The sequence below is a fragment of the Sarcophilus harrisii genome, chromosome 3 (genome assembly GCF_902635505.1).
Source record: "Sarcophilus harrisii chromosome 3, mSarHar1.11, whole genome shotgun sequence".
NCBI classification, from domain to species: domain Eukaryota; kingdom Metazoa; phylum Chordata; class Mammalia; order Dasyuromorphia; family Dasyuridae; genus Sarcophilus; species Sarcophilus harrisii.
In genome coordinates, this window is record NC_045428.1 from 305,244 (window position 1) to 319,298 (window position 14,055).

General features: G+C 53.1%; 1 protein-coding gene across 1 annotated transcript in view; it reads left to right on the top strand.

Moving 5' to 3' along the window:
• Positions 1-10,088: 10,088 nt before the first annotated feature.
• WSCD1 (WSC domain containing 1) overlaps positions 10,089-14,055 on the top strand; it is a 43,697-nt gene continuing 39,730 nt past the window's right edge. The window contains exon 1 of the mRNA XM_031957340.1: positions 10,089-10,490. The gene's annotated coding sequence lies outside the window, so the exon portion shown is untranslated. The remainder of the gene's footprint in view (positions 10,491-14,055) is intronic.

A 14,055-nucleotide genomic window follows, 5' to 3' on the forward strand; every position in this document is an offset into this window, starting at 1 on the left:
GCATGGAGGAGTCAGGTATAAGAAAACTGAGAAGGTTTTGAAGGGCTTAAAAAGCCAGACTTTGGTATTTGACCCTAGAGGTCACAGGGAGCTGGGGGAAGTGACTGAATGAGGAGGAGACGGATCTTTTCAGGCCCATGAGCACTTTAGGAAGATCTCTTTGGCAGCTAGTAACAGGGAGGAGGGCAACTACAGTGGTCAGGAAGTCAGGAAGACACAGCTTCAAAGCTAGCCTTGTGTGACCCTGGACACTGTGCCTCAGTTACTCATCTGTTAAAAAATAAAACTGGAGAAGGAAGTAGCAAATCACCCTCATATCTTTCCTCAGAAAACCCCAAATGGAAGCATGACTGACAGCTGGACTACGGTGAAGACAGAGTTGAAGCAGGAACCCGCTCCAGCTGGCTACGGTGGTAGTTCTGTCCCAATGTGACGAGAGCCTGTGGTTTCAGAGGAGGAAAGGGAGCTAATGCTGATGGTTGTTATGGAGACAGAAATGATATGATTTGGCAAAAAAAAAAAAACATTGGGACTGGGGAGGGAGAAAAAGCAAGGAGCTGGAGATGCCCCGGAGACTGTCTGCCAAGGGGAGGACTTGACAGTAAAAGTAGGAAGTGGGGAGGGATTCAGAAGCAGAAGAAAGTGAATTGAGTTCGGGGCTTGGTGAGTTTATAGCCCAGTAGAAATTGGAGATAGTAGCCTGAGATCAGAGCTGGACAAGCGGATCTGAGAGTCTGATCGCCGAAGAGATGATCAAGTGAAACTTCAAAAAGAGACTGAGTCAGTGGGGGTGATGCAGATGAGCAAAGGGAACTGACAGGGAACCGAGGAAAAGAACTAGGAGAGGACAGTGTCCCTGAGACCTGGGGGGAGGCCTTCAAGAAGCTAAATGGCAGTGGCAAGGGCTTCCGAGGAAAGTTGAGAAGCATGAGAAAAGACATTGAGGTTTGGCAGTCGGGAGGTCACTCCTCGGAGAGAGCAGTGTCCACTGAACGATGAGGCTGAAAGCCAGACCTCAGAGAATCAAGAGGAGTTCCAAAGGAACTGGAAACCTTGGATGCAGATGTCCTCCTCAAGAATTTAGCCCCAAAGGGGGACAGGAAGCATTTTAAAGCACCCACTAGGTGCCTGGCGCTGTGCAAGCACTTTTACAAATTTCAGCCCAACAATGCTGTGAGGCAGGGGCTCTTGGGATCCCATTTTATAGCCGAGGACACTGAGGCAAAATGAGGTGTCCCATCTGCAAGGTTGCTGAGCTGCCTGGGGCAGAGGCCCTCTGCTGTTGCCTTCCAGCTACTAGTTTTCTGATGGATGTCGCCTCTCAATAGCTCTTGCCTGCTTTCTGTGGGGTCTCTTCCTTGCTGCTTTCTGCAGGTTCTCTTGCTGCTTTCTGCCGGGTCTCTTCCTTGCTGCTTTCTGCAGGTTCTCTTCCTTGCTGCTTTCTGTGAGTTCTCTTCCTTGCTGCTTTCTGCAGGTTCTCTTGCTGCTTTCTGCCGGGTCTCTTCCTTGCTGCTTTCTGCGGGGTCTCTTCCTTGCTGCTTTCTGTGGGTTCTCTTCCTTGCTGCTTTCTGTGGGTTCTCTTCCTTGCTGCTTTCTGTGGGGTCTCTTCCTTGCTGCTTTCTGTGGGTTCTCTTCCTTGCTGCTTTCTGTGGGTTCTCTTCCTTGCTGCTTTCTGCAGGGTCTCTTCCTTGCTGCTTTCTGCGGGCTGTGGGGTCTCTTCCTTGCTGCTTTCTGCGGGGTCTCTTCCTTGCTGCTTTCTGTGGGTTCTCTTCCTTGCTGCTTTCTGTGGGTTCTCTTCCTTGCTGCTTTCTGCGGGGTCTCTTCCTTGCTGCTTTCTGTGGGTTCTCTTCCTTGCTGCTTTCTGTGGGTTCTCTTCCTTGCTGCTTTCTGGGGTCTCTTCCTTGCTGCTTTCTGTGGGTTCTCTTCCTTGCTGCTTTCTGTGGGTTCTCTTCCTTGCTGCTTTCTGTGGGGTCTCTTCCTTGCTGCTTTCTGCGGGGTCTCTTCCTTGCTGCTTTCTGCCGGGTCTCTTCCTTACTGCTTTCTGTGGGTTCTCTTCCTTGCCTTTCTGAGTTCTCTTCCTTGCTGCTTTCTGTGGGTTCTCTTCCTTGCTGCCTGGGGGTCTCTTTTGCTGCTTTCTGGGGTCTCTTCCTTGCTGCTTTCTGTGGGTTCTCTTCTTTGCTGCTTTCTGTGGGGTCTCTTCCTTGCTGCTTTCTGTGGGTTCTCTTCCTTGCTGCTTTCTGTGGGTTCTCTTCTTTGCTGCTTTCTGCCGGGTCTCTTCCTTGCTGCTTTCTGTGGGGTCTCTTCCTTGCTGCTTTCTGCGGGGTTTCTTCCTTACTGCTTTCTGTGGGTTCTCTTCCCCTTTTTCTGGGGTTCTCTTCCTTCTGCTTTCTGCAGGGTCTCTTTTCCTTGCTGCTTTCGAGGTTCTCTTCCTTGCTGCTTTCTGTGGGTTCTCTTCCTTGCTGCTTTCTGCGGGGTCTCTTCCTTGCTGCTTTCTGCGGGGTCTCTTCCTTACTGCTTTCTGTGGGTTCTCTTCCTTGCTGCTTTCTGTGAGTTCTCTTCCTTGCTGCTTTCTGTGGGTTCTCTTCCTTACTGCTTTCTGCGGGTCTCTTCCTTGCTGCTTTCTGTGGGTTCTCTTCCTTGCTGCTTTCTGTGGGTTCTCTTCTTTGCTGCTTTCTGCCGGGTCTCTTCCTTGCTGCTTTCTGTGGGTTCTCTTCCTTGCTGCTTTCTGTGGGGTCTCTTCCTTGCTGCTTTCTGTGGGGTCTCTTCCTTACTGCTTTCTGTGAGTTCTCTTCCTTGCTGCTTTCTGCGGGTTTCTCTTCCTTCTGCTTTCTGCGGGTTCTTCCTTCTGCTTTCTGGGGTCTCTTCCTTGCTGCTTTCTTGGGTTCTCTTCTTTGCTGCTTTTGGGTCTCTTCCTTGCTGCTTTCTGTGGGTTCTCTTCCTTTTGCACCCCTTTCTGTGGGGTTCTCTTCCTTCTGCTTTCTTGGGTTCTCTTCCTTCTTTTCTGTGGGTTCTCTTCCTTGCTGCTTTCTTGGGTTCTCTTCCTTCTGCTTTCTGTGGGTTCTCTTCCTTTGCTTTCTGGGTTTCTCTTCCTTGCTGCTTTCTGTGGTTCTCTTCCTTTTGCTTTCTTGGGTTCTCTTCCTTTGCTTTCTGCGGGTCTCTTTTGCGCTTTCTGTGGGGTCTCTTCCTTGCTGCTTTCTGCGGGGTCTCTTCCTTACTGCTTTCTGTGGGTTCTCTTCCTTGCTGCTTTCTGTGAGTTCTCTTCCTTGCTGCTTTCTGTGGGTTCTCTTCCTTGCTGCTTTCTGTGGGTTCTCTTCCTTGCTGCTTTCTGTGGGTTCTCTTCCTTGCTGTTTCTGTGGGGTTCTCTTCCGCGCCTGCGGGTCTCTTCCTTTGCTTTCTGGGGTCTCTTCCTTTGCTTTTCTTGGGTTCTCTTCCTTGCTGCTTTCTGTGGTTCTCTTCCTTGCTGCTTTCTGTGGGTTTCTTCTTTGTGCTTTCTTTGGGGGTTCTTCCCTTGCTTTTCTGGGGTTCTCTTCCTTCTGCTTTCTGGGGTTTCTTCTTTGTGCTTTCTGCCGGGTCTCTTCCTTGCTGCTTTCTGTGGGTTCTTCCTTGCGCTTTCTTGGGTTCTCTTCTCGCTTTCTGGGGTTCTTTCTTTGGCTTTCGCCGGGTTCTTTCCTTGCGCTTTCTTTGGGGTTCTTCCGCGCTTTTCTATTCTTCTGTTCTGCATATCAGTTTCTTTTGAATCTTCCCCATAGGTAGTGCCGGAAATGTGGTGCTTTGGGTGTTCCCTGGCAGCAGGTGGGGTTAAAGCTTTTAGGGGGGTCTCTCCTTTGCCTTTGGGGTTCCCCACTCCGCAGGACCCCGCCCGAAGCCTTCCCGGGTGGTTCTTTTGTTTTCCCTCTTCCCGCTCTTTCTGGGTTTTCTTTTTTTTTTTATCCTGCCTCAGGGCCACCGGCCTGGGTCCTCCCAAACTTCCCAAAGGTACTCCACTTAGCCAAGCTGTAGAGGACCTAAGGCTGATGAGGGCCATCCCATTTAATCCCTGAGGATGCCCCTGTTTGACCCGCAGATCGGCTCGGCAGCTGGACCCAAAGGGACAGAGAAGTGGGGAGCTGATAGAGCTGCCCCCCAGTGAATTCTCACCCCCCAACAGTCAGAAATAAAGGAATCCCTCATGCCCTCGGGTTCGCCCTCAGGTTTGCCCCAGGGTTCTCCCTCATTCAGATTTCCATCAAATAATCCCCAAAGCCCTTCCCCGCTCCTGGGATGAAGAGCTCTCAGCGGCTCCCCCTCAGTTTGCTACATGTCTCTGTTAGCTTTGTCCTTTGTCCTAGAGGAGCACCACGACATCGGGAGGATGACACCTTGACTTGCCAGTGAACTGGACTAAGTGAGCCGGGGCTGTGCCAAGTCACCGGTCTCATCCTCCCCTCTGAGGGGAGCTAGCTCCGCCTGAGCTCTCGGGGTCCCCCTCCCACAGCCTCTGCACTCCAGTGACCTGGTCTCTGCACTGCCCTCCCCAAGGCCTTGGCCATGTCTCTAGGTAGTTTTTCTGTTCACAGGCCCGGGATTCTCCCTAGCTCCCTGCTCTTGCCCGCCCTCGTGGACGTCGGCAGGTGTTCTCACTGTCCATGGGCACATACCCGGCGCTGGCTGGGCAGTCCTGTGAGCCCCGGGAAGACCAGGGTCTGGCTTAGCCATCGTGGCTGCTTGTCCCTCATTCCTTAGCCCCATTCCCAGCCGGGGCTTTGCCCAGGGTCAGTGCTTGAGCGATGGAGCACTCTCATCTCCCTGCCCGCAGGACTTCTCTGAAAGGGCCATGATGTGGCAGTGACCCTGGCTCATCTAGCCCCAATTCTCAAGATGTCTGCAATGGTCTTTCTCGAAGCGAGCTGATCGAGTGTCTCTAGGCATCTTCTGAGTCAAAAGACACTTATGAACACCTACTGCGTGCACAGTCTACCTGGGCACTGAAGGTCCTGAAGTCCAAAAGGCAAGCAGCTCCTGCCCTCAAGAGCTTGCAGTCCTTTGGGTGGAAGAAATAGAGCATTCATGGAGGTGAACGTGGAGCAAAGACGCCTTCCTCCAACCCCCAGTCTGACTCATGGGAGCAGGTGGGACCAAAGAAAGTGGGGGTAGAGCATGGCTCCCTTTGCCCACATCACCAAGCACATGCACATACAGAAGGGGACGGTGGGAATCATTCTACCCAGTCAGCCATGACACATGGATCAGTGGATTTTTCAGCAGGTACGAACCCTCCTACATTGGACAGAAAGTCTGTTTATGTTCTAGATCAAGCTAATAAACTCTAAATAAGCACCTATTATGGATGCGGCTCTGGGCCGAACCCGGAATTGTTTGTCCTTTGCTTTGAAGAGAACCAATGTGATCGTGGGGAGGTGTCTTAATTCTTGTATGAATTGGATTGAAATGAGTCCAGACTGTGCGGAGTCATCACCTTACTCTCTGTTCTGGAGCCATCATGCGGCAGGACAGTCTGGTGATGGTGACGGTAACCGCAGGATGTCTGACTGGTGATGGTGACTCCAGGATGACTGACTGGTGACAGGGACGACAGGATGACTGGTGACGGGGATGGCAGGATGACTGACTAGTGACAGTGATATCAGGATGACAATGAATGACTGACAACTTTGCTGTCTCACCACTCTCTAAGACTCCACCACCTTCATGGCTGTTGGAGCAAGCTGTTCTGGAGGGGCTTATACTTCTTTGGGGGGGAAACAGGAGACAAGAAGAGGCTGGAATTGGGGTGGGAACTAGAGTGTCTTGGTCTTGCTGTTGAGACCATGCAAAGCAGTTCAGTTTCTGCTCACTTTAAAGGAAGGCTTTAAGGGGAACCTAGTAGCTACCCTCCAGCCCTGCAATCAGAGGGGAAAGGAGGCTGAGGGAGCTGTGTCAGCCATGGCTTGAGTCAGCAGGATGGTGAGGATAGAAATGAGGAGCTTAACCCAAGAGGGGTACCTTGCTCTGCAGGGCTGAGCCAGGCAGAGCAGAAGATGCCCAGGGAGAGTAGATTGCAAGTCTTGGATTGCCCTGGAGGACTTTAATAAAATTATTCAGCTCATTGGAATCAAAGTTGAGTGAGCCAGAAGATTAAAAACTCTGAACAAGCCCCTGGAGAATTGGAAGGACTCGTTGGACTGTGGGAGCAGGGGAGAAAAGCTCGGCGTCGCCTTTATTCTTCTTCCCTTTGGACAGAACCACTTCTGTCCTGTGAACTCCAAGAGTGAAGGAGACATGCGATCTAGCCATCTTCCCTAGCGCAATAGTGGCCGAGGGCATAGGGTCTATGTCAGTAGTCTGAGCACATGGTCAAAGCTCACGGAAAGGAAACATCACATCTGAATAGAGATTGAAGCACGCTGGGCTTACTTTATTTTCCTTGAATAGGGGTCTGTGTTTTCTTTCACAACATGACTAATCTGGAAATACATTTTCTGTGACTACCTACACATGTAGAGCCCATATCATATTGCTCGCCTTCTCAGAGAGGGGCTAGGGAGGAAGGGAGAGAACTCAGAGCTCAAAAAAAAATGTTAAAAACTCTTTTTGCATGTAATTGGGGGGAAATAAAACCCTTTTTGAAAAAGAAGAGAACCATCAGCAAAGCTACACAACCCCCAAGGGAGACATGGTGGCACAGGGGGGAAAGGGCTGGCCTTAGGTCAGGAGTTTTGTTGTGATTGTGGTCGTTTGGTTGTTTTGGGGGTTTCAACACTTCCTGACTTCTTTTGTGGTTTTCTTGGTAAAAATACTGAAGTAGTTTTCCATTTTCTTCTTCAGCTCAATTGACAGACTGGGAAACTGAGGCAAACAAGACTATTTGACTTGTTCAGCTTCATACAACTAGTGTCTGAGAATGGATTTATGCTCAGTGCTCCTGAATCCAGGGCTCTGTCCATTCTGCCCCCCACTGCCTCGGAGAGAACTGGACGTGACTGAAGCAACTGAATAACACGATCCTTCAGCACACATCTTCGGGGCTTCTGCAAAAAGATGTCCAGGAGCCGAGTTGTCCCCCTTTTCACCTAAGTTCCCCAAGCATGAGTCCACCTTCTCTGAGACTCTAGATGCTAGTGGGAGGGTGCACCAAAGACTTTTGGGTGGATGTTCTGCCTCCTAGTTTACAGAAAGAGCTGAAGCCATTCACTGTCAGCTCTCCCTTGTCCCTTCTTGCCCATCTTCCATCACTCAGCCCCCTTCTGCCCCATCTCCTCTTCCTACCAACTCGCACGAGGAAGCCGTCTCCCTGCTGACCAAGGCCAAGCCTTCCCCTGCCCAATGGTCCCCTTCCATCCCAGCTCCTCCAGCACACTGCTCCTCTGTTGTCCCCGCTTTCTCTTATTTTTAATCAATCCCTGTCCACTGGCTCATTTCCTACTGTCTATAAACATGATTATATCTCTCCCATCCTGAAAAAACATCCCTCACTTCAGCCTTCCATCCTATATCTCTCCTGCCCTTTGTGGCTAAATTCATAAAATTTGTCTACACCAGGAGCCTCCGCTGCCTCTCCTCCCATCCTTGTAACCTTCTCCTTCTATCCACTTATTCTCTGTTTCTGCTTGCTATTGTCACTAGGCTTTTCCTTCTCTTCATGTCTGTGCTCACCTCATCATGACTTGTCTTATTGAATTTTGGTTTTGTTATCTGTCCCATGTCATGGTCTTTATTGGTTGTGTATTTTTTGTCTGTCACATATCTTTGATTGTTTTTGTGTCTCGTTTGTTTCTCTGTGTTTAATCTCTTTTGTTTTGCTTTGTGTCTCCATGTGTTATTTTGTGGTCTTGTTTGTGTTTCTTTTTTTTCTTTCTTGTTTTTCTGTTTGTTTCTGTTCTCTGTGTTCCTGTATTTGTTTGTTTTGTGTTGTTGGTGCTTTGTTGTGTCTTCTTGTGTATTATTTAATATTTGTATATGTATAATGTGTTGTGTTATTATGGTTATATGTTTGTTTGTGTGTATGATATTATATGGTGGTTGTTAGTGTATTAGGAGTGTGTGTATATACTTATTGTGTGTATGTGTGTTTTGTGGTGTTTATGACTATATGGTGTTGTAGTGTATTACATTATGTGTGTGAGTTATGTATATGTATGTTGTGATGTGTTGTGATATTGTTATGATACATTGTGTGGTATTGTGTGATTGAGTGTGTTGTGTTATGTGTATTGATTAATTATTAAGTTGTGTTTATATGATGATTGTGTGAATTTGTGTGTGTGTGTGTGTATGACTATTGATTGTAATTGCTGTTGTCAGTGTGTGTGTGTATATGACTGTATTGTGTGAATATGGTGTGTGTTGTGTGGGGTGTTGTGTGTATGACTACATATGTGGGATTGTAGCTGTATTGCAGTGTGTGTGTGAGTATATGGTGTATGTAGAGTGTGTGAAATTTTTTGTGAGTGCTGTGGAATGTGTGTGTGTAGACTATATATGGGGATTGTAGCTTTTGCAGGTGTGTGTGTGTAGTGTGTTAGTGTGTGAGTGTGTGAGGCTGTGTGGTATATGCTAGTGTGATAGGTGTGTTTTGGTTTTATGACTAATATGTGGGATTGTAGCCTGTATTGAGTGTGTGTGTGAGTGTGTGAGTGTGTGTGAGCAGTGTGTGAGTGTGTGTGAGTGCCGTGGCAGTGTGTGTGTGTATGACTATATATGTGGGGATTGTAGCTGTATTGCAGTGTGTGTGTGTGTGAGTGTGTGTGAGCGTGTGTGAGTGTGTGGTGTTTGGGTTGGGATATGTGATAAAGTTGTGTTTGGGGTTGTGGGAGTGTGGGTGTGTATGTACTTGTAGAAGGTTATAGTGTATGTGCAGGTGTGGATGGTTGTGAGTGTGTGTGAGTGTGTGGTGAGCGTGTGTGAGTTGTGAGTCGTGGTGTGTGGGTTGTTATTGTTTTGTGGGGTTGTGTGGTATTAAGTGTTGTGTGTGTGTGTGTGAGTGTGTGTGAGCGTGTGTGAGTGTGTGAGGTGGTGTGTGTGGTATTATATGTGGGATTGTGCTGTTTGGTGTGTGTGAGTGTGTGTGAGTGTGTGGGAGTGTGTGTGTGTGGATTGTTGTGCGTGGTGTGTGTGTGGTTGTATTAGTGGGGATTGTGTGTGTGCGTTGTGGTGGTGGTGTGTGGGTGTGGTGGGTGTGTGGTGTGTGGAGTGCTGTGGGTGTGTGTATATGGTTGTGTTGTGAATATGGGTGTGTGGTGGGTGTTGTGTGTTGATAATATGTGGGGATTTAGTGTGCAGTGTGTGTGTGGTGTGGGTGTGTGAGGTGTGTGTTGTGTGGGGTGTTGTGTGTATATATGTGGGGATTGTAGCTGTATTGCAGTGTGTGTGTGTGTGAGTGTGTGAGTGCCGTGGCAGTGTGTGTGTGTATGACTATATATGTGGGGATTGTAGCTGTATTGCAGTGTGTGTGTGTGTGGTGTGGGTGTGTTGTGTGTATGACTACATATGTGGGGATTGTAGCTGTATTGCAGTGTGTGTGTGTGTGTGTGTGAGCGTGTGTGAGTGTGTGAGTGCCGTGGCAATGTGTGTGTGTATGACTATATATGTGGGGATTGTAGCTGTATTGCAGTGTGTGTGTGAGTGTGTGTGAGTGTGTGTGAGCGTGTGGGTGTGCACACCCGTGGCAGTGTGTGATCCCTGCAGCCGCCTTCCAGCCTCGCTGTGTGACTGCCCCAGGCGGGGACCCGGGATCCCCTTGATTTCCGTGGCCTGCGCTGCCCCGCGTGTCCCTGCGTGGCCGTGTCGCTGGGTGTCACTGTGGCGCGGCCGTCATGTCCCGGTCACCGTCCGTCACCGTGGTGCGGGCTCTCGCTGGGATGCTCGGGGTGGCCGGGGGCCGCCGCGGGGGCCCCGCTGACTCACGGGGCAGAGCCGGCCGCTATCTCTTCTCAGGTAGAGGACTTGGGGTGGGGAGGAGGGGGCGCCGGGATAGGGGCGGGGGGCCCAGAAGCCGCCGCCGGCCCGCTGCCTCTAGGACCCGAGTGGGCCGCTCTGCCGGGATGCTGGGCATGTGCAGAGCAGGAAGGCGGGGGATGGGATGGGGGGGAGGCGGAGGAGCCGGAGGGAGGCGGAGCCCCAGCCCGAGCCCCAGCCTGGGGAGCGGGGCTGTGCAGGGCAGGGCAGGACGGAGCGGGGCTGGCGGGGGCGAGCCGCGCGGAGCTGGGGCCGCGGACTGACGACTGACGACGGACCCACCGATCGACTGACGCCTCCGAAGGCTTCCCAGCCGGGGCGGATCGAGGAGGCGGAGGGGGCTCTGGGAGCCCGGCGGCGGCGGCACCGGAGTCTGCTGACCGGACCGGAGGAGGGTCGGGAGGGCGGTGAGGAGAGCGCGGGGGGAGGCAGGTGCGGCGGCGGCGGCGGCGGCGGCGGCGGCGCCGCCGCCCCCCTCCCCCCAGGATGCCCTCTGGAGTCCTGACGCAGCGCGCTCCAGCGGCCCGGACCCGCCGCTCCCGGACCAGCGCTCCGAGGTGAGTTGAGCGAGCGGGGAGCGAGCCCGGCCGCGGCCGCCGCCGCCTCCGGGCCTCCCTGTGCTGTCTCGGGAAGGGGGGCTGGGGGAGGCTCCGGGGCTGGGCGCCGAGGTAGCCTTCCACACCGAACTTTGCGTCCTCTTCCCCACCCGGTTCCCAGATGCGACAGCGCGCCCCGCTCCGGGCAGCCCCTGCCGCAGGCGCTCGGGTCCCCAGCTCGGGACTGGGGGCAGATTTGGAAGCGGGGGTGGGGGCTTGGTTCCTACGGAACGTGGAAGAGCGAGTGTGTGTGTGTGTGTGTGTGGCGCGAGTGTGAGCAGAATCCAGGGTGAGGGAGGCATCGAAGCGGCGGGGGGGGGGGAAGAGGGGGGGCACTTTCACATACACTGGCGTGTCCAGCCAGCAGCACAAACACCCGTTCGCAGACACCTTCCCCGAGAGGGAGGTAGGGCTGTGTGCCCTAGCGGTCCCGCTCTGCGCGTTCTCCCTTCGGTTCTGCCCGTTCTCGCTCCGGTTCTGCCCGTTTCCCCTCCGGCCCTGCTGGGAGCACGCTGCCCGCTCCTCTCCCGCCCCAGGTTCCCAGGCAGCCTGCATTTTGCTCTTCTGCGTCTGTAAACTCCGGCAGAGGGGCCGCCAGGGCAGACGTGAGGGTTTGGAAATCGCAGGGGCAAAGCTAAGCATCTGCCCAGATGTTGGTTGGCGCTGGCGCGCGGGCACCAGCCGCGGTAGCCCACGCTGGGGTCGTCCCTGCCCGGAACCGTGGGCAGGTTGCCATCTTCCTGAGGGTTTGGGCACATGCCCAGATAAACACCAGCTCGACAGAGGTATGGGGAGCCTGGCAGGGTCTCCTCCGCCTGGCCAGCTGTCACTGAGGCAGAAGAGTGGGGAGGGTAAGAGCGATATCTCCGCTGGGAGGGGGGCTAGCTGCCCCTTTGGCCCCTCTCTCCCCAGCCACGACAAGGCCTCTGGGATGACAGTTCGGGGTCTTTGCCACCCGCTTGTCTTCCCCCCCTCCCTGTTGCTGCCCCATGGTGCCTCGGGAGCAGAAACAGTGTTTTCATTCTTATATTTGAATGACCCCCAAATTGACTCCTCCAAAGAAATGGTCCAAATCCAGGCTTCTTGGAAGATAGCCCCTCTTCTGTGGGAGAGCCGCAGGTGGCGGAGGCTCACCCTCCCAGGGCTGAGAAGAATGGCCTTTATTTCCCCCTGCGCTCCCTGGGTGTTGCTGTAGCTGCCCTTCCCCATGGCTGACCGGCCGGCCTCCCAGCCTCTGAGGTTCCCCTCACTGGTGTGGGGGGGCTGGAGCTCCTGCTCTACTGGTCACTCACCCCTCAGGAGCCAGGAGGCCAAAGGCAGACCAGCTGATGCTCAGCAGCTTGCCCCGCGTGGAGGGAGAGGGCCAATAGGCCAGCCTCCTCTGCATCTGGGCCTGGCTGGCTCAGGCCCTGGCCCTCAGCCCTTCATGTCATCCATCCTGAAGCGTCGCCATTCTGCCCGAGGACATGTGGCAGAGAGGGGGATGGGAGGCTCAGTCGGCCTGCCCCTTCCCATGGGGAGCTGTCCAGGAGCTGAGGATAGTCTGAGAAGTCCCCCATGCTCTCCCAGAGATGTGGGTAGAGGCCTGGGCCCCCACTGCCAGCGGGCATTTCACAAGGGGTGGATGGCCCTGGGGGGCATCTGGCAGAGGAAGCACCCCAGAACAGATCCTCCAAACCAGGGGCACTGCCATCCTCCCTGCCCCCACCTTGTGATTTCAGATAGACTTTCAGTTCTCTGGGGACTAAAAAGCCCCTGCTACATAAAAAGCCCAGATACATGAAGAACTGGAGTGGAGGGCCAAGTACAAGCTTCCTGATTCTACTCTTTCTCTGTCTCTGTTACTCTGCCTATGCTTCTTTCTCTATACCTCTGCCTCTGTTTGTCTCTGTCTCTGTCTCTCTTTGTCTCTGTCTCTCTCTTCTTCTCTCTCTCTTTCTTATTCTCTCTCTTTCTTCCTCTCTCCTCTCTCTTCCTCTCTCTCTCTCCTCTCTCTCTCCCTCTCTCTCTCTCTCTCTCTCTCTCTCTCTCTCTCTCTCTCTCTCTCTCTCTTCTTATTCAGCTTCAGGGAACCCTATCTCATCCCTCCCCCCAACCCTTAGAAAAGAAATCAAGCACACAGATCTTCCTGGAGACTTAGTGTGATAATTTCCCCAAAGCATCCTCAGCTCCTCCAGAAACAAACAGGTGCCCAGAGGATACCCCAAGCTTGCTGTTGCTAAGAGAGATTCTCAGAAGATGGAATTGTCTCCAAAGGTCGGTTCCCTTCCCCCCAGCTCCCTGGTTGACCAGCACAGGGAATGGTAAAAAAGGTTTCAGGCAGGTAGGGCAGCACCTGCAGTGTGGACAAAGACCAGTCTGGGATTTATTTGCCAGCTCCTGCTGTCTTATAGGAGGATCCCAGGTAGATGGGTCCTCAGAGGCTACCTAGTACCACTGAATCTCCATGGCTATGGCCCACTTGGCCTCTGCTTCCAGTCCTCCAGCTCACAATCCCCACTTCCCAGCACTTCCCATCATACTCCCTGAGAGTGAGCAAGTTCCTCCAGGGCATCCACTCAGCAGGAGCTGCTTTGCCACCCTGCCCCCTTCCCCTGCCCCAACTTTGCTCAGAGCAGCTTTGCAGGCTTAGTGACTAGTCTGTACCGGCTGGGGGTGGGCAGGTGCCATCCCACCTTCTCTCCTGACTTCCTGGAATCGCCATGAAGGTCGCAGAAGTAGATACAAGTGAGTCACTCTGGCCGTCAGAGTCCACGGTTGGGGTCTCGCTCGCCGGGCACTGGGGTGCCTCCTAGGTGGAATTCCTTGGGCCTAGGGGATCGGGGCATCAGGGAGCCACAGCACAGCAGAAGGCCGGGTCTCCTCCCCTGAGCATCTCCCCTTGCCTCCCCGGAGTCAGTCTTCTGGCTGCATGGCCTTGTTGCAAAGGCATGAGTTTGATGGTTTGGCAGTGGGGGGCCCCAAGGGGAGACACTGCAGCCCTGTCTCTTTGCTTCTGCTCTTGTCTTCACAAATCCTTGCTCCGGGAAGGGGTTGCCAAGGAAATAAATATGCTTTAAGAGAGAAGTTAGCTAAGCTTCCCAGCAAGGGAACTGAAAGGGGGAAGGGTGGAGAAGCCCAGAGACAGAGCTGAGTTCAGCAGCTGGGCTTGGCCAGGGCAGTGGGAGCTCTCAATCAGTTGTGGAGAATCAGGGAAACTTGGCACAGGACGGGATCTATTCCACATGGCTTCTGAGCAAACTATTTTTTCCCTTTTTGGGTCTCAGTAGGCTCATCTTTAAAATGGGGGTACTGTTATTTGCTTGCCCACCTGCAGCGAGTTTGGGGTAGATGAGGCAATCTCTGTACAGCTGGTGATTAGAAACAGTCAAGTGTAGGCAGGATGCCGGTGGGAAGGGTGCTTGTGGGCATCCCAGGATCCTCCAGTAGAGAATGTTAATAAAAAAGCTAATAGCAACCGGGGCAGGCTGGAGACAGACTTGCCAACACAATGCTCCCTAGCCCTGCTCAGTCAGGACCGATCCCA